The sequence below is a fragment of the Sus scrofa genome, chromosome 5, assembly GCF_054392235.1.
Source record: "Sus scrofa isolate SSC_HxYL_T2T_F1_AM1 chromosome 5, Sscrofa_HxYL_maternal_Yorkshire_Landrace_v2.0, whole genome shotgun sequence".
NCBI classification, from domain to species: domain Eukaryota; kingdom Metazoa; phylum Chordata; class Mammalia; order Artiodactyla; family Suidae; genus Sus; species Sus scrofa.
This window is the reverse complement of record NC_139387.1, coordinates 29,374,702-29,400,022: the sequence shown is the minus strand read 5'-3', so window position 1 is coordinate 29,400,022 and position 25,321 is coordinate 29,374,702. Positions and strand designations below refer to the sequence as shown.

The window sequence follows — 25,321 nt, the reverse complement described above, 5'->3', positions numbered from 1 at the left end:
TTGGAGAGAGAACTGGATTTGGTGTAGATGGAAGTCACATCTTTCCCTAGGGTGTGCAGGTACTATCACTTTGGTGTTGTAGATAGAGGGGCTAGAGCTTGAGCCAAGACTTCCCTCTACTTAGTGGTGGATATCACCCTCTGGGGGCTGAGATCTAATTCCAAGGTCGTGGAGCAGAAGCCCTAAGTGTCCAGACTAGTTGGCTCAGTTCCCTTTAAGTGTGAGTCTTCTTCTATTCCAGCACTAAGATCCTTGCCTCAGAGTAAGGGAAATGCTGAAGCAATGGGGGCCCATGTGGTATCTCAGTGCTTGCTGGCCATATACAGAGGTCCGGGCTGTCTCTGATTGACAGCATGTGTAGGCACTCACTATTGTTTCTCTCAATCTGAACAGATGCAACCTTGTCCAAAGGGACAAGTCCTCTTTGTCCCTCGTAGCTGACGCTACCCCCAGCCTCCACCACATCTGCTCTATTGTGGAGTCACACCACAGGGTAGGTGGGGCCCATGCATATATTAGAACAAGTTGCAGTAGAGCAGATGCTTCGAATGTGCTGCTTGAGTAAGTGCCAGCATTGACCACCATCACTTTATCCAAGCTCTACCCCAAAACTAGGTCCCTCTGCATCCCATGACCCAGTCTTTTTCATCCTGGCCACCCAAGATCCAGTGCTAAACTGTGATGGGAAGTGAGCAAGGCAAGAGCTTCCCTTTAGCTCAAGCTGGGGAGCATGCCAGATGGCGGTGAGAAACCTGGCAGCTGCCAGAGCAGCTCTCTCTCTACCCTGCCTCAGGGGCTATCCAGTAAACACACACTCTTCACAAGCATAGTCTGGGCTTCCCACAGCCTCCCTGTTAAGCCCTAGGAGTCCTCCAACCAGCCCAAGGGGCTCATCTCTCCTGCATGGGACCCGAGATCTGGTAGTCCAATCTGTATCTCACTACCTTCTCCTTACAGCAGGTCTCTACCCATGGATTCTCTCTTTTCCTCTGAGTTTCCATCCAGGGGTGCATGTACCCCCTGGATCACTTTTCGTTCCTTCCTACTGAATATGTGGATCTTTTATACAGCCTTGGTTGTACAGGATCCTTCTACCAGTTTTCTGTTAGTTTTTGGTGAGAATTATTGTGCACATAAATGTGCTTTTGATGTGTTCATGGGGAGACGTGAGTTTCATGTCCTGTTACTCCACCATCTTGATCCCCCTCTACTATAGCCTCCACATGGGTAGATGAGGTGAGGTGAGCATTAGCATAATGGAGTTAAAGTGATCTTTTGATAATCAGCTATGGAGTGTGAAAAAAATACTCTAAAATGGTAAGGAAAAAAATAGGGCATTTACACTATCTTCTTAAGGGTTAAAATGTCCTACAAGTTACCAAATATGTGCATGGCAGTGTATTCAAAAAAAGCTATATTTTCACATTCTTTAAAAAAAGAGATCAGTAACTTTAATGACATAGAAGTTATAGGTCTCAAGTGTCCATTACAGTTGTAGCTGATCTAATTTCTTTTTAAAAGTATACATGTGCCTAGTCTTTGTTAGACGCCCAAATAGATAAATGTTATCTTTTTCTGGAGGTCTGCTTTTTGCATATTATAATGTTCTATTTTAAAAGGCTTAAAGGGATTTCTTGGGGTAAATAAAACTTCCTAGCCCTAGTATAATTTGTTTTTAAGGACAATATTCCTGACAGGGGACAATGCACAAAATATTCTTTACACTGGGTGACATGAGTGTTATAATACCACAAAAGACAGTTTGAGGACAGAGATTTTCAAATCTCATGTCCTTAGACAAACATGATGCAATCTTTATAAAGTATTTTTTCAGAAACAGGGGTGAGGATTCACTAAATTAATTTAAAGGGGTGCACAAAATTCAACTTTGGCACTCTAGAAATCAATAATATTAAAAAGCACAAAACAAATTACTGTTATTTTGCTTGAAAATAAGAATGTTTTAAAGACTGGGATAACTACTTATTAATTTCTCAAAAATACCAAAAAAGGGGAGGAAGCTTGTCTTTGATTCATCACTAGTTATCCACTAAAACCGTATTATAGGTTCTTAGTAGTTTCATTACCACCCTTGTTTTTCCTGACCCATATTTCCCCAAATGATATTGCTTATTTTGCTTTCCTCCAAACCCTAAAGGCTGCTTTTGTTTGGCTTTCACATGTCAAAAAGGTAAATATACTAATTAGTACAAGAGATTTACACTTGATAAGACTGAGAATATATCCCTACCCTCAAAGGTAAATATCCCCATTCTCAAAGCTGTTTGCTTGCTTGCTTGCTTGCTTGCTTTCTTTCTTTGAAAGAAAACATTCATAGTTTTCATAGAAGAGTCCCTTTAGCCACAATTCTTCAATAATAGTTGAATAGAAGTGTTCTTGAAGTGTTTTAGACTCTGAAATCAGCAGTCTCACAAAGGAATACATGGTCAGGAGCAAAGAATTCCCCCTTAAGACGAGTTTGAATTTCTCTTGAGATTTATAGATTTATTAGGGTATAACATTCCCTATTTCTCCAGACAGGGCAGAAAAGTTAGGTAACATAGCTGGCGGGGGGAGGGGGGGGAGCCATGGTCTGAAGGTGATAGGGTTCACTCAAAAAAAAATGACCAGTGACAGAATTGGGACACCATTTACTAGATTTTGTTATCAGAAGCCAGTAGGAGAATCAGAGACACCACGGGGGAGGGAATCCTGAAAATCAAATCAATAGCCTATGTCTCAAAGAAGAGAATAGGTCTGATATAAGTTTAACCATTTCATAACATCTCCCACGATGTCACTGAACTGTTTTAGCCAGGCAATCAGAAATAACCCAGGGAAAAGAAGAGAGAGTGGGCTGGGAAGTTTTAAACCAAAAGAAGTGAAAAGAGTCTTGAATTTGATTTTGTTTTCTTAGATATGATTAAATTTTTGACAGCAGACTGAAGTAGAAATGTGAGATAAACATGAAGTTCAGTATAAATCAAAACTGACAGTTTGGTTTCTAAATATCAGAATGTGTGACTAATGAAAATCATAATCACTGAGCTTTGCATGTGAGTTAGCTAACTACCTTATGATATATCTCTTTGAACTAGAAGTTACCCTATTGGAGGTACTTTTAGAGTGCATATGAAATTTCTGGTAATCTTATTGCCTCTGGCTTAGAGTGAGCTTACAGTAAACTAAGCCCCCTAAACTTCCTTCAAATGACTTTTAATGCAAAATTCTACAGGTACTTGTATATTTTTAGAAATATAACATTTGTGAGCTTAGACTTCCCTCCACTAAAATGAACAAACAGAAACTTCCTATATGGTATGTAGTAGAAAGCACATGAGAATGAGAATTCAACCAACCTAGGTTTGCATCCAAACTGGTTACTTAAAGGAGAAAATGTGCATAAACTGTCTTGGACAAGTACACATAAAACGAAGGTTTTCCTTTCTTTTCATTCTTCATGCTATATTAAATTTGATTAATTATTCCTGTCTATAAGGTATTTGAAAATGTTGATTCTATTTGAGTTCAGTCCCTAAAATTTATAAATGTAATAAAGGCAGATGATCTGTGTTTTAATTATCTACTCATTATTCATTTCCTCAGTTTCTCTGAAGAGAGAATACATTGTTTCAGGGAAGCCACATCTTCATATTCACATTCAGTCTCCCTTATAGCAAAGAAGGCAGCCTAATTAGTGGAACACAGTGTGGGGTTTTGAGAAAGCTCTTTTTTTTCTGTTTAAGGAATACAATGTGGCTGTTATTACTGTTAGTTCCTTTTCACTCCTACTTCTGGTATTGAACATACACTTGGCATCTGAGGCTGCAGCAGCTATCTTTTGACCATGACATAACATAAAAGGGTAACATTTATAGGAAATGGAGTATAAAGACAGGTATAGCTTGCGTTATTATCAAGCTAAACAATTAAAACAACTCTAGTGCATTTTTCATGGAAATAGAAAAAAATAATCCTAAAATTTGCATAGAACCACAGAAGACTGAAAATAGCCAAAGCAATCTTGAAAGAAAAAAGCTGAAGGCATCACACATGCTGATTTCAAAATCTATTACAAAGCTATTGTACTCAAAACAGTATGGTATTGGCATAAAAATAGATACATCAATCAGTGGAACAGAACAGATATTCCAGAAATAAATACATGCTTACACAGTAAATTAATTTTCAACTAAGAAGTCAAGAATATACACTAGAGGAAGGATAGTCTCTTCAATAAATGGTATTAGGAAAACTGGATAATTACATGCAAAAGAATAAAACTGGAGCCTATCTTATATCATATAGAAAAATATTAATACTAAAATGTATTAAAGATTTTAATGAAAGAAATGAAACCATAAAACTCCTAGATGAAAACAGAAGAGGAGGTAATAAGCTCCTGAATACTGATCTTGGAAATGATTTTTTGGACTTGACAAAATGAGCAGAGACAACAAAAGCAAAAACAAAAAATGAAACTATATTAAACTAAAAAGCTTCTCCTCAGTAAAGGAAAACATCAATATGCTCATGCAATTTAAAATCAAAAACAAACAAACAGTAAGAAATTGGGCAAAAGAACTGAATAGCCATTTTCCCAAAGAAGACATGCAGATATCTAACAAGCACACAAAAAGATGATTAACACCACTAATCCTTAGGGAAATGAAAATCAAGACCACAATGAAAGACTTCACACCTGTCAGAATGGCTATCATCAAAAGGACACAAATAACAAATGTTAGTGGGATGTGGAAAAAAGGAAACCTTGTACATTTCTGGGGGGAATGTAAATTGGTACAGCCACTGTGGAAAACAGTATGGAGATTTCTCAAAAAAACTGAAAATGAAATACCATAGGACCCAGCAATTCCACTCAGGAGTATATATCCTAAAAAAACAAAAACAATAATTCAAAAAGAATTCAAAAGGAAACATGCATCTAAAGGCTCACAGCAGCATTATTTACAGTTGCCAAGATATGGAAGCAACCTAAGAGTCTATCAAGAGATGAATGGATAAAGAAGAAGTGGTACATATATGCAATAGAATATTAGGCAGTCATAAAAAGAATGAAATTTTGCTATTTGCAGTGAGATGAATGGACCTGGAGGGCATTAGGCTAAATGAAATACGTCAGAGAAAGACAAACACTGTACATTACCATTCATATGTGGAATCTAAAAAATACAACTACTGAATATAACAAAAAAGAAACAGACTCAAAAATAGAGAACAAATTAGTGGTTACCAGTGAAGAGAGGAAAGTAGGGAGTAACAAGATATGGATAGGGGATTAAGAGGTGTAGACTATTAGGTATAAAATACACTACAAGGATGTTTTATACAACTGTGTCATATAGCAAATATTTTATAATTATTAAAAAGGAACACATCCTTTAAAAAGTGTGACTCGCTATACTGTACACCTCTAAGATTAATATTCAAATATATAAGAAACTTATACAACTTGATAGCAAAATCCCAAATAAATAAATTAAAAACTAGGCAAAATACCTGAATAGACATTTTTCCAAAGAAGATTTACACTGTATAACAGATATATGAAAGATATTCAACATCATTAATCATTGGGGAAATGCAATTCAAAAGCATAACGAGATTTCACCTCATGCCTGTTAGAATGGCTTTTATTAAGGGGGGTGGGGCAGGAGTAGAAAAGTGATGGCCAGAGTGTGGAGAAACTTAAGAGAGGTTGGTAAAAGGTACAAACATTCAATTATAAGATGAGTAAGGTCTGAGTATCTAATGTATAACATGGTGACTAAAGTTGATAACACTGTATTGCATAATAGAAATTTGCCAGGAAAGCAGAACTTAAGGTAAATATGTGAGGTGACATATGTGTTAATTCAATGTGGGAAATCCTTTCACAATATAGACATATGTTAAACCATCATGTTATACACTTGAAATATCTTATAATTTTATTTGTCAATTATACTTCAATAAAGCTAGAAAATATGACCCAGCAATTCCACTCCTGGGTATATATATTAAAAAACAAAACAAAACAAAAACCCACTAATTCAATAAGACACAAGCACTCCACTGTTGCATCGGTTTAAATTTAGTATTATCACATTATTTTAAAATTAATATTCCCAGGTTCATTCAGATTATGTGGGGAATTAGTGACAAAGCATTAGAATTATCAAAATATGTATTGGCCTGTGCAAAGACAGGCAGAGCTGTCAGTTTCCTCATTATATACTGCAATGCAGTTTTTAATTATACATAGAGAAGCAGATGAGGTATAGACCTGACTTCCTTGGTCTGTACATGGAAATGTAACTTTTCATCTTCAGAATGAGAATAAATAGGGCATACTGTATGTCTGATGATCTGTTCAGCTGTCAAAATCATTTTCTGTGCAATTTCTGACTTAATATTGTTTTACCTTGATAGATGTAGTTATAGGATTTTTCTCTCAATGGTATGGGGATAAAGATCAATAGTTTAAACAAGAAAAAAAAAAAAAAAAACTCTGGCATATTCCTAACTCCATATTTTCGCAGTACAATGAAAATAAAATCCTATTTGTTTAAGCCACACTGAAATGTATTTTACCACAGCTGAGAACAATCCAGAGTAAGCGATAATATTCTATCTTTGCCTTAATCCAAGTAATTATTGTTAAATATTAAACCATATATAAATAATAGAGGTCTATGACATGCTTATAATCTTTTAGATTGATGGGAATTTATTATTCATCCTATGTACAAGTGTTAAATAATTTATAAATGCATGTTAACTCAAACCTACAATTGTTAAATTTTATTAGTGTCATATAAAACTATTATTTATAAAAGTACTTGAAAATATTTAATAATGAAAGTATATAAAAATTAAAGTTTCAAAAGAAACAGGTAGCTCCTAAAACATATTAAGTGCTTACTATCAAAAAAAAAGCCCGCAGAAAGTAACAAGTGTTGGTGAGGATGTGGAGAAACTAGAATGCTTACACACTAGTAATAAGAATATAAAGTGATGCAGCTACTATTGAAAGCAGCATGGTGGCCCATTAAATTTTTTTTAAAGAATTGTTATATGATCCAGCAATTCCACTTTGGAGTATATTCCCAAAGGAAATGAAAGCAGGATCTAGAAGAAATATTTATAAAGCTATATTCATAGTAGCACTCTTCACAAGAGTATAAAGGTAGAAATACTCTAAATGTCCTCTGGCAGATGAATGAATCAGCAAAATGTGGTATGCACATTCAATGGGATATTATTAAGCTGTAAAAAGGAAAAGAATTCTGAAGTATGCCACAACATGGGTAAACCTTGAAGACATGGAACTAAATAAAATCATCTAGTCACAAAAAGACAAATTCTGTATGATCTGACTTTATATGAAGTACCTAGAAAATAAAATTCATAGAAACAGTATTTTTGTACTTCTGATGTTAATAATTAACTTGATCTGTACATCTTTTGTTTTCTATATTTCCATCACTAATTATCTGCAATGAAATTATAAATACCTCTAAATAGCAGTCTCCATTTAAAACTACACATTAATTACACAGAAATCCCTTCCTTTTAACTACATCATGATAAATCCCTCATGAAACACTTTGTTTTCCTTCTTCAATCTGTACTGTTTCCTGTCTAGGTTTGATCAACAGCTATTTTCCTGAAATTCTTCTTTGCCTTTGTTCTGGTTAAACCCTGTTTCCCAGATTCCCTGCTAATTTATTTTCTGGTTGATTCTATCATTTAATGCCTCATATTATCCAAAGTTTCTTATGAAGGGGAATTGCACATGTTTTGAGAAATTCAGTTTGACAGAACACTGTAAACCGGCTATTACGCAAAAAAATTTAAATCATTTAAAAATAAATTCTGTTTATAAACAATCTCTTTTTATAGTCATTTTTCTGGGTATAGACTTTTAACTTACAGATTTTTAAATACATTTTTTCTCAGAACTTTAAAGAGATTTTTACATTGTTTTCTAGCATGCAGTGTTGTTAATAAGAAATCTTTTCAATTTGAATTTCTGATCTCTGGGAACTAATCTATTTTTTTTCCATTTCTTGGGCTTTTCTTTGGTTTCTGTGACTTTTGTGTTGAATTCTTTCTCAGATGTCTGACAACATTTGCTGTTCTGTCATATAAGTTTTGAAAGGAGTGTGTGTAGGGAAAGCCAGTCACCTGCTGTGCTTCACTATGTGGTGACCAATTAAGGAATAAATCATATTGTTAGGTAACCCCAAATAATGGAATATATAGTTTTTAAATTCTATTTCATCTGAGCCAGCTTAGTTTCTCCAAAGAAGGATCCTCTCACCTCCTTCCTTCCAGGGGGCTTAAACACTTAGCTGGACTTCAGTATTCTTAAAGTCTAACAATGCAAGAAGGTTGGAGGAATGAGTCCTTTCACTTATCCCTCTGTTTGTATTCATGGCCTTTATCAGCTTTTTACTCTGTCTTAATTTCCTAGGACTTTAACCTCTTTATTCCAATTTATGCATAGGAAATATATTAGTCTTTGTGGGAGGGGAGGTCCTTATGCAGATATGCAAACAAGAGAGGGGACATGAGGATCTCATTACATTTATGTGTGCCTTCACTTGCTCCCCTAGTCCTTAGTCACCTTGCCTTCTTCATGATACCTGCAAGCTCCAATCCCTGAGGCTTCTGGGAATATACGACTCAAATCATCTTCCTTACAAGAAGCCCCCTGTGCAAGCCCTTGGTATTTAGCTTTTTCAGCAATGCTAAATGCCTTTATTCATTTCCTCTACATGTTGACAATATTTATTCATTCATGTCTCCTTTTGTGCCCCATTAATCTCTATTTTTACAGGTTTATACATTTTGTTGTTCTCACATTAGCAAAGTTTCAGTATGGGAGAAGAGGTAAACATTTTTGTTTAAACTGCCACATGACAAACATTCTTTATACTATTTACAGGGCTGGTTAGGAAGGTCTAATGAAAAAAGAATATAAAACTATTAGGTAAACTTAAAAATATTATAAAATCTAATGCTATAATTATAAATAACATGCTCACTAGTCTAAAGCTTTATTTTCCTCTTTTATAAAACCTAATGCCACTGTGGAATCCTGAACAGAATCTGCCAGCACCTTGATCCTGGACTTCCTAGCTTCCGAAACTGTGAGAAACAGTTATCAGTTGTTTAAGCCACTCAGCCTGTTACAGTAGTCACAAATCAGACATCTGAAGACACACACTTTATGACTTGTACCACATAGAGACACGGATTTAAAATTTTCCATTTTCCATTACGAAAAAGTGAACAGTATAACATTTTAAGCCTCAGCCCCCTGCCCCTAAAAAAGTATTAGAGTAATCTCAGGTATCAGTGGCAGAAAATCAGGATTCTATTTCTAACTTTGCCATTTCTCTCTATGGTTTTCATGCAAATATTTCATCATTTATGATGAATTTATTAATTTTTATAATAATAGGATTGAAATGAGTATGTATACACACACACATCCTCCTAGTCTCCTTATAGAACAACCATTCCATAAATCTATCATGTTTTAAAAATTTCAGATGATTAAGTAGAGTATACATGATGATAATAGTATTAGGAATACTGGATTCATCTACAGATTTGCCTAAATTTTCCAATCATAACGCTTTTATTAAGAGGTAGGTGATACAACTCAGCCCAGAAATAAATTTAGCTTTATGTTTATGTGTTTTATACTCATACAATGATATTACTGATTTCCCCCCATGGTTCATCTCTTGAGTCTCATTAATCCCTTGGCTTCCCCCTGTCATTTTCCTATCACTTCTTAAACCACTGTATTCTAATAGATGCTCTTTGTTTTAGAGAGTAACTTGGACTGCACATTAAGATTATAGTAAATCTCTCACTGCTGTGCATGAGTTAACAGCTAGAATAGCAAAGAAGACGTTTCAACCAAATATACTCTAGGTAACAATAAAAACCTGGATAGAGGCCTTTTATATCTTACACATTTTTGAGAAAGACGAGTGGGTTTTTTTTTTTTTTTAGTTGATTTGCTTGTTTGTTTTATGAAAGAGGAAAAAAGAGATCTACCTATCAAGATGCTGCTTTAGAACACGGAGAGAGACTATTACTGAACCTATTATTTCTCTATGCTTATCTAAAATTGAGTAATGCTGCACATTAGAAAAAAAAGGTGAGCCATTAACTGAATATAAAAATAAACGTAAAACTTTCTACCTAGTAGGAGACAGCTATCTCTGCAAGTATCTCATTGGCTGCTTAAGTGATGGGGAAGATGTGAAGCATGACAGACACCAACTCAAGTTTCATACCTCTGAAAAGCACAAAGAATCAACTTGAGTTGGAATATTTAGCTTTAATTCTCAATTTTTTTCTAAAATATTTAATACAAAGAACTATGTGAGGTGTCTGCTGGGGGAAAATTAAAAGGCCTGAATTTCACTTAGGTATGAGCAGGACAACACAAGTGAAATACAATATCATTCTCAAATTTAATTACTTTAGAAAAGCAGGATCTCAGAGCCAGCAGTAATCATGAAAATGCTAGGCCCAGGGAATGTGAAGCAGACTTTGAGAAGGCACTGTTCTTAGGCAGAGATATAAAAAAGACACTTTAAATATTAAGAGACAAAGAGACTCTAGGTGGCATCTGGTTATAAGTGTGTGACTTTTGTCTTAAAAGTACTTTACAAGGTGTTTTAAGAAACTGAGAATTCTCAGATAAAATTAAATATTGAATATCAGTTCACTTTTTGCGTCTAGAGGGATGCTGAAATTTATTTTTCTGTGTGCGTGAAAGTATTCATCTTTTTTATCCAAAATACTTTTATTTGTTCAGAATCATATGTTCTTTAAGAGATAGGGAAAATAGAAATGCTGAATACTTTAGCGAAAATGTAAGTCATTAACTAAAATGAAAATACATTAAAATTTTATTTAGGAGTTCCCGTCATGGCTCAGTGGTTAACAAATCTGACTAGGAATTATGAGATTGTGGGTTCGATCCCTGGCCTCTCTCAGTGGGTTACGGAGCCGACATTGCTGTGAGCTATGGTGTAGGTCACAGATGTGGCTTGGATCTGGCATTGCTGTGGCCAGTGGCTACAGCTCCAATTAGACCCCTAGCCTGGGAACCTCAATATGCTGCGGGTGCAGCCCTAGAAAAGATAAAAATATATATATATTTACGTGGTAAGATTGTAATTTTATTGGAGGAGAGGGCTAAGATTTCAGTTAATGCCAGGAATGAAGCTCACAAGCCCAAACCATTGAGTTGGGAAATACTAGTCTGTTACAGTGCAGTCTTGGACTATCTGAAAGTAAACTGTTCCAAACATTCAAATATTTGAGAGTCATCATGATTTTTAGGGATCAGTTCTTCCTGAAAGGCAAAAAAAAAAAAAATCTTACTATTGGTAGAATAAAGAAACCGGTTGAAGAATAGCTCATTGCTTAGAGTTATACACGTATTACCAGGTCATTGACTATATTTCTTAATTTTTTTTCTTTATTTGGCTGTAGCTGCAGCACATAAAAATTCCTGAGCCAGAGGTCGAATTAGCTGCAGCTGCTGCTTATGCCACAGCAACACCAGAACTGAGCCACATCTGTGACCTACGCCACAGCGTGCAGCAATGCCAGATCCTTCTTAACCCAATGAGTGAGGCCAGAGATCAAACCTGCTTCCTCACAGAGATAACGTTGCATTCTTAATCCACTGAGCCACAATGGGAACTTCTCATATAGTTCTTAAATTTGTTTTGCATTTAATAATTATGGTTCATATAATACTAAATATTCTCTCAACCTATATATTTACATTTTGGTAACTTCTTTACATTGATTTACTGGAGATAATTGGTTATCATTGTTTTATTTAGACTAAGGTTATTTATAGGTTATACTTACATTTTTCGCAGAACCATGTTCCTAAAATGCAAGGCAAAAGCAAAAGCCTGTTCAAAGAAAATCAGTCATCTCCCTTTCTTTTAGGCACAAGCAATCTGAAGAAACTAATCTTAGTCTTTTGAGTATCGTCACTCTCATCAAAAAGATTGCATTGTCAAAAGTTCCTCCTGGTGGGAAAAGGGAAACAAAGCCAGGGTCCCTTCCTTCATGATTCAAAGAAACCTCTTCTTCTCTCCAAGATTGATGGCAGTACAAAAGAGGAGATAGGCCTAGGGCGATAATTAAAGGTAACAGAACAGGCTCTTCACCTGCTAATATGCTCTCCTTTCTAAAGACTTCTTTCTTGATTCCTCTCAACCTTTAACTTGCATTTCCAGTTGCCAGTGCTGGGTAAACTGTGAAGCTCCATTCAATATCTTAGCCCTGCTTCATGAAGAAATTTTAACTTTTTGATGGAAAATGCTACAAGTAAGTTCACTGACATTTATTTTAAACATTACTCCTAAATAGACAATATGTGAAATCAAAATACTCATTAAACATATAATGAAGTAGATATTTCAGCATTTTAGAAACTATAACTGTTTTAAAGATAACCATAGCCAAAACTTCCCTCAGAGAATTTTCTCTTCTTTCTTTTTTCATGTTAACCACCCTTAATTCTTCTCATATACACAGATATACATATTTTAAACTATCCTAAATACAGGAGACAAAGCTTTTTTTTTTACTTTCTGTTTTGTCTTTTTAGGGCTGCACTCGTAGCATATGGAGGTTCCCAGGCTAGGGGTACAATTGGAGCTCTAGCCGCTGACCTAGCCACGCCTGTGACCTACACCACAGCTCACTTCAGTGCTGGATCCTTAACCCACTGAGCGAGACCAGGGATGGAATCTGTGTCCTCACGGATGCAAGTTAGATTCGTTTCTGCTGAGCCAGGATGAGATTTCCTACTTTCCCCTTTTTTGATAGAAAAAACAAACTATGGCCAAAGGACAACAAAGTAAACTATACTGTCAAAAAACTTTTTCTCTAAAGACTAATTCCTCCAAGGACATATTTTAGCAGCAATTATACTAGGATGAAGGCATTAGTTCAAAAAAAATCGCTTTTAATTTGGAGATATAAAAAGAGAATATACATTCAGATGATATAAAACTTAGGTAGGTTGATTCAGGTTTCCAGAAGATCTAAAATTTATTCTTTTTTGATTAGTATTTCATGAGTATGGAGACCATTCCAATGTTAGGAAGATTAACTTTAGGATAATATAGCATATATCCTTTATTTATTATTCTGTGTATTCAAGAAGTTCTGATTGGAGCATCAGATTTTATGTTAAAATATTTTCTCCAATTATCTAGGTGAAGGTGCTAAATCAGAACCTGCTGAAATTCACAATTTCACAAGTTTAACAATTTTACTCTCCCTAAATATGATTTAAAAGTAACTATAGCATTTCAGTGCTTTTTTGATTTTCTATACAGAGATACCATAAACATAACTGACACTTTTTATTTAGCAATCAAAACAGTATAACTTCAAAATATCCTCATGAAAAAAGCACTATGAGTTGAATAAGTTTTCAGGATAAAGTAATATTAAAAACTTATATTTACTCATCTCAGAATCTTTACAAGGAACTAAAAAAATTATTTAACTGCTGGATGACTTATTTTTTGATAAGTATCAATAGAACATTATTATTGTAGCATTATTATGGCAGTTTTTGCTACAGAGGAAGATACAGCAAATATATTTCCTTCAGACATTTCCAATGGAAAGAATTTGAAATTTTATGTATCTAAATATGTACAGAGGAATACTTATACATACGTACATGCATGTGAATATGCATGTTCCTGTGTATATATATTTACATAAGTATAAATATTTTTGTGTGCATATATGTATGAATGTACGTGTGTGTGTATATATATATATAAATAAAATCAGAAACATTCACTGATTTTTTTTTGGCTGCACCCACAGAATATGGAAGTTTGCCAGCTAGGGATTGAATCCAAGCTGCAGCTGCAATCTATGCCACAGCTCTGGCAATGCCAGATTCTTAACCCCCTGTCCCAGGCTGGGGATCAAACTTGTGCAACCACAGAAACAATGCCAGATCATTAACTGCTGTGCCACAGAGGGAACTCCAATACCTGTATTTTAAATCAGATGTCAGTGAACTTTTCCTTTAAAGGGCCACATAGCAATATTCTAAACTTTGCAGGCCATTTGGTTTCTGTGGCAACTACTGAACCCTGCTATTTCAGCAGGAAGGCAGCCATAGACAGTACTTAAATGAATGAATTGGCTGCATTACAATACAATGTTATTTACAAAAACAGGTGGTAGGCTGGATTTGGCCTTGTATTAGCATCCCAGAGTTACCATAACAGGTCACCACACATTTGATGACTTAAAACAACAGGTTATATTCTCATGCTTCTGGTGTCTAGAGGTCTGAAATCAAGGTGTCAGTAGGGTTTATTCATTCTGGGTACTCTAAAGGAGAACTGGTCTCATGCTTCCATCCTAGCTTCTAGCAGTTGCTAGCAATTCTTTAGGTTTCTTTGCTCATAGATCAATCTTGCCAATCTCTGTCTCCACTGTTATATGGTATTCTCCCTTTATCTGTCTCTGTGTCTCTCCTCTTCTTATAAAGATACCACCCATATTGAGTTAGAACCCACCCTAATAGGATCCTAACTCCAAATAAGATCACTTTCACAAGTACCACAGGTTAAGTCTCCAAAACATCTTTTTAGGGAGTATAATCAACATATAAAAATTCCCTGGGCTATAGTCTCCTTATCCCTGGTTTAAATAATAAATAGTTTAGAATGACTGGTAGGAGGTAGATAACAGCAGAGGAATATAAATATATAAGATGACCTTCCAAATACTTTTTCCATAAAATTATTTCACTGCACTTTAAGTCAGAACTGCAATTTCATGACTTGTTTGGTTATCTACTGCTGTATGACAAGTCATTTGGAAACATAGCAGCTCAACTAATAGACATTTATTTCCTAAGGATTCTTATGATCAGGCAATTCTTAACTTCTCTTGGTTTTACGTTACTGGGATTTAAAAATGAACTCACTCCATTTGGTGCTAGCTGTTAATTGAGGGCTCAACTTAGATAGCCAGAGTCCTCTATTTTCTAACATGTCAGCCTCTTCTTGAGTCTGCTTGGGCTTCCTTAGAGGGAGATATATTGGGTTCCAAGAAGAAATGCTAGCAGATGAAAAGGCAGAACCTGAGATTCTCTTAAAATTTACCCTTTAAAGTTATATAGCATCCCTTCCACAATATACCATCTATCAAAATATGTCAAAAGGTCAGCTCATAGACAAGGAGAGAAGACATATTCTCCTTCTTTTGATGGGCTAAGTTATATCTCAAAACAGGAAGTGAGGTAAAAAATATGCTGACCAATCTTAGTAGATATTCCTCATATTCAATGTTCATATATTTTGTGTAAATATAAGTACTATAATATTCTTGCAATCTAGAATCTGGTATTTGGAAGTGGATTAATTATTTCTAACAGAATAAATCAATAAATATATATTGGGAACACCACATATTGTGCATATGTGTACAATATTTTAGATGCATAAGTAAAAATGCATATTTCCCTGTTATTTCCCACTATCTGCCAATCTCTCCTTCTTTCACACTTCTTTTCATGTATGATGGTGTTAGAATATTTAATACTTATTACATAATGAAAGGGATACTACCATAGAAAATAGACAAAACTGACTTTTAAGCTTCAAAAGGCTCTGTTCTGAAAGGGAACTCATAACCTTGGAGTTTGAGGACGTAGAACAGACCTTCAAGAAACCAGTGATGAGCCAGAGGTAGGCTTCTAGCTGTCAAAACTACAAAAAGATTTCTAAGGTTGAGAGTTTAACTTAGGTGGCCAAATTATTTAATGCTTTAATATTACATGGGTCCCAGAGTTATATCAGGCACTCAATAAATACTTGATAAATTAATTAACTTTCCTTCAGGAAATTCAGAGAAATAAAAAATCTATAGTAAAATCTGTACAGTGTAGACTCAAAGACAAAAATGTAAAAATCAACCCCACTCTGTGTATCCATATTGATCTTGAAATTTTAGGCAAAAGTACAATGTATTCATCTGAATTGCTTAGAGGAGTGTTTCTTATATATGCATTTTCTTACCTCCACAAAGTCCTTGAGCCTTTAAATTTACTGTATATTTTAAAAATTTTAATATTAATCCTAAAATTAATATAAGCACATTTGAATCATCTGGATAATCTCCCTAACAATGAATACTCAATTTTATTTTATTGACCAAAATTTTGTTTTTTCAATTGTCAGTTGACATCATTTTACTCTGCATGTATGAATAAAAATCTGCAGTATTTTTTTATTTATTTATTTTCAAAATTATGCCTGAGATCCTTTTATTTATTTATTTATTTATTTATTTATTTATTTTGTCTTTTTGCTATTTCTTTGGGCCGCTTCTGCGGCATATGGAGGTTCCCAGGCTAGGGGTCTAATCGGAGCTGTAGCCGCAGGCCTACACCACAGCCACAGCAACGCGGGATCCGAGCCGCGTCTGCGACCTACACCACAGCTCACGGCAACGCTGGATCGTTAACCCACTGAGCAAGGGCAGGGATCGAACCTGCAACCTCATGGTTCCTAGTCGGATTCGTTAACCACTGTGCCACAACGGGAACTCCTGCAGTATTTTAAAAGAGATATATAAAGGAAGAATTAAGAATGAGAAGTCATATTGTAAGACAGTAAAGATGTGTCAAATTCAAAAAAACCTTGTACTGTATTCCATCTTATGCTCTATATGTCCTTTAAGCAGATGTATGGTATAAGCACCATATTTCACTGAAGTAAGTTTATTAATAAGTGCAGTTGTAAATCAACAGGAAAAACATTTCATTTTTTATCAAAATTATATTTCTGGTATGAACTAGTAAACAGATTGAAAATAATGGATCTCAATCTAAAATTATCTTTTTAGGTGTTCCCATCGTGGCGCAGTGGTTAACAAATCCGACTAGGAACCATGAGGTTGTGGGTTCGGTCCCTGCCCTTGCTCAGTGGGTTAAGGATCTGGCATTGCCGTGAGCTGTAGTGTAGGTTGCAGACATGGCTTGGATCCTGCATTGCTGTGGCTCTGGCGTAGACCGGCAGGTACAGTCCTGACTGGACCCCTAGCCTGGGAACCTCCATATGCCACAGGAGCGGCCCAAGAAATGGCAAAAAGACAAAAAAAAAAGGAAAAAAAAATCTTTTTAAAATTAAAGTAATAATTTTTGGAATTATCTGTATGATACATGTTAAAAGAAGTCTATAAGTGAAACACAAACTATAAAATTCATATTTTATTACTGAACTAATGTTTAAGCATTAATACAATTTTAAATTATTTTCAATATATAAAAATAACATTTTATTTTGAATTGGAGTGGTTTATAAATGTTGTGTTTTTGCTGCAAATATTATAGTTTGTATTACTATATAGTAAGAATATCTCATTCCAACTTGTAAATGTTTCAACAGCGTATTTTTTTCTTGTTTTTGTTTATTTTTTAAAATGAATTCAGTACTGACAGTCCTCACGACTGTTTTCTGGAGAACATTTCAAATTTGAGATGAAACCTTTCGAGACAATTTCAACTATAGACATTATTTAGTATTTATAATTTGTTTTTAACTCTTAATTTCAGGCATACATATTGATATGATATACTCATCTCCGAAATTTGTGTAAGTAATTAGATAGATAAGAACTGCACTATTTTGGAGTTCCCATTGTGGCTCAGTGAAAACAAGTCTGACTAGTAACCATGAGGATATGGGTTCAATCCCTGACCTTGCACAGTAGGTTTAGGATATGATGTTGCCTTGAGCTGTGGTACAGGTCGCAGACATGGCTCAGCTTCTATTTGACCCCTAGCCTTACATCTTCCATACACCATGGGTGCAGCCCTTAAAAAAAAAAAAAAAAAAGAATTGAGCTATTTTGGGGGACCTAATCAAACTTAAGAGCTTTTGCATAGCAAAGGAAACCAAAAAAAAGAAAGAAAGAAAGAAAGAAAGAAAGAAAGAAAGAAAGAAAGAAAGAAAGAAAGAAAGAAAGAAAGAAAGAAAGAAAAGATAATCTAAAGAATGGGAAAAAATAGTTGCAAATGATGTGACTGACAAGGGCTTAACCTCCAAAATATAAAATCAACTCATACAACTCAACAATAAAAAGTTAAACAACCCATTTGAAAAACAGGCAGAAGATCTAAATAGACATTTCTCCAATGATAACAACAGCCAGCAAACAGGCACATGAAAACATGGTCAACATCACTTAATTATTAGAAAAATGCAAATCAAAATTGCAATAAGGTTTCACCTCACACCAGTCAGAATGGTCATCATCAACAAGTCTACAAAAAATAAATGCTAGAGCAGGTGTGGAGAAAAAAGAACCCTTCTACACTGTTGGTGGGAATGTAAATTGTTGCAACCACTGTGGAAAACAGTATGGAGGTTCCTCAGAAAACTAAAATTAGAATTACCCTATCATCCAACTATCCCACTCCTGGGCATATATCTGGACAAAACTATAATTCAAAACCACACATGCACCCCTATGTTCACAGTGGCACTATTCATAATAGCCAAGACATGGAAACAATCTAATGTCCATCAACACATGAGTGGACTAAGAAGATGTGGTGCATATGTACAATGGAATACCACACACCCATAAAAAGAATAATGCCATTCATAGCAAGATGGATGTAACTAGAGATTATTGTAATAAGTAATGAAGTCATAAAGAGAAAGAAAAATACCATATATGTCACTTACATGTGCAGTCTAAAATATAGCACAAATGAACCTATCTACAAAACAGGAACAGACTCATGGACTTAGAGAATAAGCTTGTGGCTGCTAACAGGGAAGCAGGGGAAATGGGATGAATGGAGAGTTTGGGGACAGCAGGTGTAAACTATCACATTTATAACTGATAAACAACAAGAACCTATTACATAGCACAGGGAACAATATCTAATCTCCTGGGCTAGACCATGATGTAAAAGGATATTTTTAAAAAATGAATATAAATATGCATACCTCAGTCAATCTGCTGAACAGCAGAAATTGGCACAGCACTATAAACCAACTATACTTTCATTCTAAAAATTTTTTAAAAATTGTTATTTGTTAAACATCTTACTACAATTATGCCAATAACTAAACTGCCACTCCAGGTTGGCAAGCCATCTACAGTCAAATGGTGGGATGTTAGCATTTTGTTCTATTGGGAAACCTTGATACCATTGTGTGGAGAATATTAATTGCCTCGATCACATGAATGATGTGATCACGTAGCTCATTCCCCCAAATTTATTTCCTCATTCTCCTCTGTAATGTCTCCTTCCCACCATTCCTTTCCTCCCCATTCCAATTCTGCAAGCAATAACCCATCTGCTGTCACTATAGATTTCTTTGCAATTACTAGAGATTTATACAAAATGAATCATATGGTATATATTCTTTTATATAAAAGAAGTATAAACAGTTTATAGTTCACTTACAAACAATCTTAAAATTACACCATTCCTAATCTTGGTTATTTGTTAGGATTCCCTTTACTGATATTTTCAATATATAAACATTTTAAAAATTTTATAACTTCAAACAATTGAATTTTTCATGAACAGTCCTATAAAAGTTCAAAATTCTCTCCTAAATATGTGTATGTACACTATATAGGAAATATTTTATTTATACATGATATTCTTAGGCAATTGTTAAGTTTAAAGGCATGATTCGTTGTATCACTTTTGATCTTGTGAGTGAAAAGACAAATTAAAACTGAAATATAAGAGAATGATGATGGATTATTTTCCTTTAGGTACTTTTCTAAAGAATTAACATCTTCTCAATAGAATATTTTTAAGTTCTTGTTGATTTTGTGAATAAAACCAATAATTTGTGAAGAAAAACTGAAATGGGAAACAGGGTGATAGTAGCACTGGGAATATAAAGCTCTGCACTCTATTTTCAGTATAGATTAGATTGCAAATCCATCATTTTGGTTCAGATTATACCTTTTATAATTGGTAACTGGAGAGCACTTATCTTTCAATTAAATATGCAAAAAAGAATTTTTTTTCATTTTCCAAGAGTTATCATACAGAACATATTTTATTATGCTTTTAAATGTCCTATCTGTCCTCTAAAATTGTGATACCAAGGGTAAATTGAATACTTCTGCCAAGATATTGGCTTATATGGTGAGGCTGAGGATACACTAGTAAACAATAAAGCCAAAACAAATTTCGTAAGATGAACTGGTTCAAGATTATGAACACATGAGAAAAACTCTTCATCAAAAAGAAATTTTAAACCAAAATAAAATAAAAACAGCATTTCAAAGCAGAATTTAAAGTAAACTAAGGTGATGTTTATTCAAATACAATGAGTTTTTTAAATGGTTCAACTGAATACTATTGCAAAATGTATGGAAAGTTTCTAAAGTTTCATAGGGAATGTCAACTTATTGACAATCACTAAATTAATTTGTCTACTTCATGCCTGGACTTGAATTGTTCAATTAAGTAATTTGAATGAATGAGCCAGAATCTGGTCAATAATGAGGTATTGAAGGTTAGACGTGATGCTTAGAGGAGTGGCTTTCCTTGACATCCTTTCCAATATTCACTGAAAACGTAGCTTTGCTTATGTACTAGAAACTGTTTCTTGAAATCAGTGACTAAGTGATGAAACTGTCACAAGATTCACGGTATCCATAATCATATCAGAAGTAATTATTCCAATCTAATGACTTTCTCCAACCTACTTATCCCCTTAGTGAGTACATTTTGGGTCATGGAAGAAAAAAATGTGTTCATGTGTATATATTTTGCATGGGTTAATTTGTTTTACGCTACATGAGCAGAAAAGTGAAAACACCATTATTTTTCAGGCACAAAGGCAATATATAGCAACAAGAATAAGTGCAACACAGAGCTAAGACAAAACAATCAAGAGTGTCCAAATAAAAATGCATTCTTCAAAAATGTTAATATTCTGCCCTGTAAAACTTCTAAAAATTACTTTACATTCTGTTTCTCTTTTAAGTAATTTCATTGTTACCTCTCTCCCTAAGGTATTTTGCATTTTAAGAACCTTCTCTAATTACATAAAAATGTGTTTGCAACCTATAATCATCAAAGCGGACATACCTTTGACTCCCTGAAATAGAATTATGTAGAAACATTAGTTTGAAGATTTGGAAAAGTATCTTTATTAGAAATTTGAGCAACACAGATTATCATAGGAGTGAAGGGAGCATCCATGGTTCACAATAAGACCTCATGTGTATGTAAAGAATGAATAAAATTTCCATGAGGCTTTAAATATGAACTATCAGAAAACAAAATTATTTCTGTTAAATATGATTATATGACTACATCCCTAAACCTCTATCGCATTTGGAAAATCCAAAACAGATGTAAATATTATTAATACGAATTTTATTTTTTTGCTTTTTAGGACCTAATCTGCAGCCTAGGGAAGTTCCCAGGTGAGGGGTCAAATCGGAGCTGCAGCTACCAGCCTACACCACGGCCACAAAGATGCCAGATCTGAGCCACATACTACAGCTCTTGGCAACACTGAATCCTTAACTCACTGAGTGAGCCAGGGATTGAACCTGCATCCTCATGGATACTGGTTGGGTTCGTTACCGCTGAGCCACAATGGGAACTCCCTATTAACACAAATTTTAATTAGGAGAAAAGGCTTAAAAAGACATAAGGCTTAAGAAGTCCCCATCATATTCTAGTGTTTAACTTGGTTTCCCAAATGTTATTAATTCTTTCTATTATTATCCAGTAATGAATTAATTTGTCATTAAAATATTTAACTATTTTAATAATTGCTTTCAAGTACTAGATCCTAGGAAAATTAAATTTTAAAATGTGACAAGATACCTGACTGCATTGAGATTTTTCAGAAACAAGACAACAAATATGTAGCACCATTTTAAACAGTTTTGAATTCAGTAGGGAGAATCACAACAGGATAAGATGCATGGGAAGGTAGATGAAAAAGTATAATACTTTAGTGGTGTTATGGACTGAATATCCGTGTTCCCCCAAATCCACATGTTGAAGTCTTAACCTCAAAAGAAATAATTAAGGTTAAATAAAATCAAAAGAGTGGGGCCTTGATTCAAACAGATTCATGTCCTTATAGGTAGAGACACCAGAGAACTTGTTCTTTCTCTCTCCGTGCCCAGATGCTGAGGTAAGGCCAGGTGAGAACAAAGCAAGAAGGTAATAAGATACATGTCATAAAGAGAGTCCCACCAGAAACCACATCTGCCAGTACTTTAAACTTGGACTTCCCAAAGTCCAGAACTAGGAGAATACAAGTTTCTATTGTTTAAGGCATCCAGGCTTGTGACATGCTGTGACAGCAGCCTGGAAAGACTACAACAAGGGATAAAGAAAACCTCTCTCTGAGATAAACATTATGTTTCTTACATGAATAAAGACTACAGGTAAGTGAAGAAGTAAGCCAGTGAGCAGATGGGAAAGCTGGACAGAATTTCATGTAAAGGAAACAATAGTAGTAAGGTTCTAAAGCCTGAATCAGATTGGTACGTTTGGCAAAGATTAACAAGTCCCATATAGCTCATCTGGAGTATACCAGAGGAACTTGTATGGAAATTACAAAAAAAATTGGAAGGGATCAAATCATATAAAATCTAACTTCTAAAATGATTACAAGGATTTTAGATTTGATTCCGAGAATGATGGGAAGCTCTTGAAATGTTGTGAGCAAAGTAGAGACCTGGTAAGATTTATGTTTTTAGAAGATCAACTACAGCAGTTGTAATTATGAATAGGCATAAGTAGATTTAAGGTGATTGATAAGGAAAATTCTGAAATACTTCATGTGCTATCTTAAATAAATACTCCATTAGGCTAAGTGGCAAAATAGACAACTGACTCTTACTTGAGTAGAATGTTGAGACCTATGGAGGAAGAGCAGTAGTGTCTTCAGTTAATGAGAAATATTTCTAGCATGTTTTATTATTTATTTTTGGTCACACCCACAGCGTGTGGAAGTTACCAGACCAGGGACCGAATCCACAGCACAGCAGTGACAACACTGGATCTTAACCCTGTTATCCCACCAGAGAACTCTCAGCATATTTTAAAAACGAAAACCTAATGTACCAACTTTAATACATTATTTGTTATGAATTCAGTGCTGCGTCAAATGTTAAGGCAGAGGGTAAAGACAGAAATAAATATATTTAATGTATATATATCTATAAAATTATATAGTTTTATAATAAAATATGCATGTGAAGAGAGATGATAAATCACAAAATTATGTTTTTATAATATGGATATATCCATAAAAATGGTATTATGATTTGGATAACGTGACTTTAGGAGATATAAAATCTTAGAGGTCTCCAGTATAAAAATAAGTTTATTCCAAAGAAATAGGGGAGAGACAGAAATTCTCAATTCTAAACTTTGTAGAAATAGGACCAGGTCATAAGAAAGTTATTAGCAGATGAAAAAAAGAGAAGATGAAAACCTTGAGTAATGAGAAGTTGAAATGAATTACTTTCTTTAATACAAGGTGATTTTTTTAAAGTATCAGTTTATCCATTAAGGGAAAAGGATAACTACTAGATTTCTGAAATTCATTTGTGGATGATGAGATCACCATAGACCTAAGATAAGAAGATCTATATTCATTTTCAAGTGGATAAGTGATAGGAAATAGGTAATGACATAGTTAAACAATGAAAAATATCTTGTGCAATTGAATATAGATTTATTTTTTCAATGGAAAAGGAAGACAGATGGCATTATGAAAACAGTTTCAATAAAAAGTAGACTTCCAAAAATGAGGATATGTTTTAGACAGAGAAATCAAAACAGAAAGTCCTCTGCAAAAGGAGGCTAGAGAAACTTGTTCAGACACTACAAACAGAAATGTGTCATAGAAACTCTTAATGCATGATAAAATCATCATTGTCTTCAGAGGAAGATGGCTTGCACAAGCAACCTCTTGTTTCATACCATTTAAGAGTAAATGTCAGACAATTTGACCTTGAAATGTTCATACTTTTCAGAAGAGCCTAGGATATACCATAGTAACAAATTCACACTCTCCTCTCAATGGCTTTCATGACAATCAATCTCACTCAAGGTTCAGGTCCAGTGCAAAGATTCTACATAAGTATCCAAGGAGCCAGACTCATAGAAATTCCGCAAAGCTTAGCTGTAGAATTTGAAACACATGCCATTTTCCACTTAAAGTTTATCTTAGTGTTAAATAAACAGGGCTTTATAAATATTCATAGAAAAAACAAATTAGATGAGATCAATAAATCATCCAGATCTAATGTTTTTTTGTCTCTTATTTTATAGTCATAGACCTTTAGACTGATAGAAACACCAACCTAATTCTGCCTATTGCCTTCTTTGGGCTGGTGATGTAACCAACTGATACTTTAGTTTTCTGTTTTTTTGGTTTTTTTTAAAGGCATTTTTGGTGCATTAGGTCTTTTTCCAGAGATGAATAAAAACCTCATTTTAATCTGAAGAATAAAAGAGGATGACTTCTGTCAAAACATTTATAAACTGTCATGATAGAGTTTTTTCACTATTGTTACAAATTGCATAATGCAATAATTTCATGATATTGACCAAAAGCAAGATTTCTACAACTTACACATTTGGGATGAAGTCATCAAAACTGACCCTGGATACACCAGGAAAATGTATAAGTGAATCAATTATTTATATTCCATATCAAGTCAACCTCATATTGTTTGCAGAATTGCTCTGAGAAATAACATTTCATAAAGCAAGTGAGTGTGATGTTTGCTGACCTTGATGTAGTTAAAAATGAGGAACACTATCCCCATGGCCTTAATCAACTCATGCTCAGCCCTATACCTTGGTTTCAGATGGCCTTATTTAGGGGATATGGTTATTTATTCAAGGGAATTTAAATCCACCTATTTCTTGGGCTGATAGCAGGAATAGCTATAACTTAGGGAAAAATATATTTTTTCTAATAAAATCATATATATTAACAAAATATATTTAAAAGAAGAAATAAATATACCTACACACAGAGAAAAAAAGCAGTATATATAATGATTAACTATAACTTTCTGCTCCAGCTTAATACAATAACATCAATGAAGCAATGCCTTAAAATACAAAATTCTTAATTTAAAATGTAAATCTTACATAAATATTTTAGCTGTACATTACTTGAAATACATGGGCTATAGGTTACTAATGCTATGTATTGCTCAAAATATTTTCTAATTCTTA

The 25,321-nt window shown here is 34.3% G+C and overlaps 1 long non-coding RNA gene across 7 annotated transcripts in view; it reads right to left on the bottom strand.

Annotated features, from left to right (window-relative positions):
* Positions 1-25,321, bottom strand: part of LOC102167263 (uncharacterized) — a 384,081-nt gene that overhangs the window by 293,949 nt on the left and 64,811 nt on the right. The gene's annotated exons all lie outside the window — the stretch shown is intronic.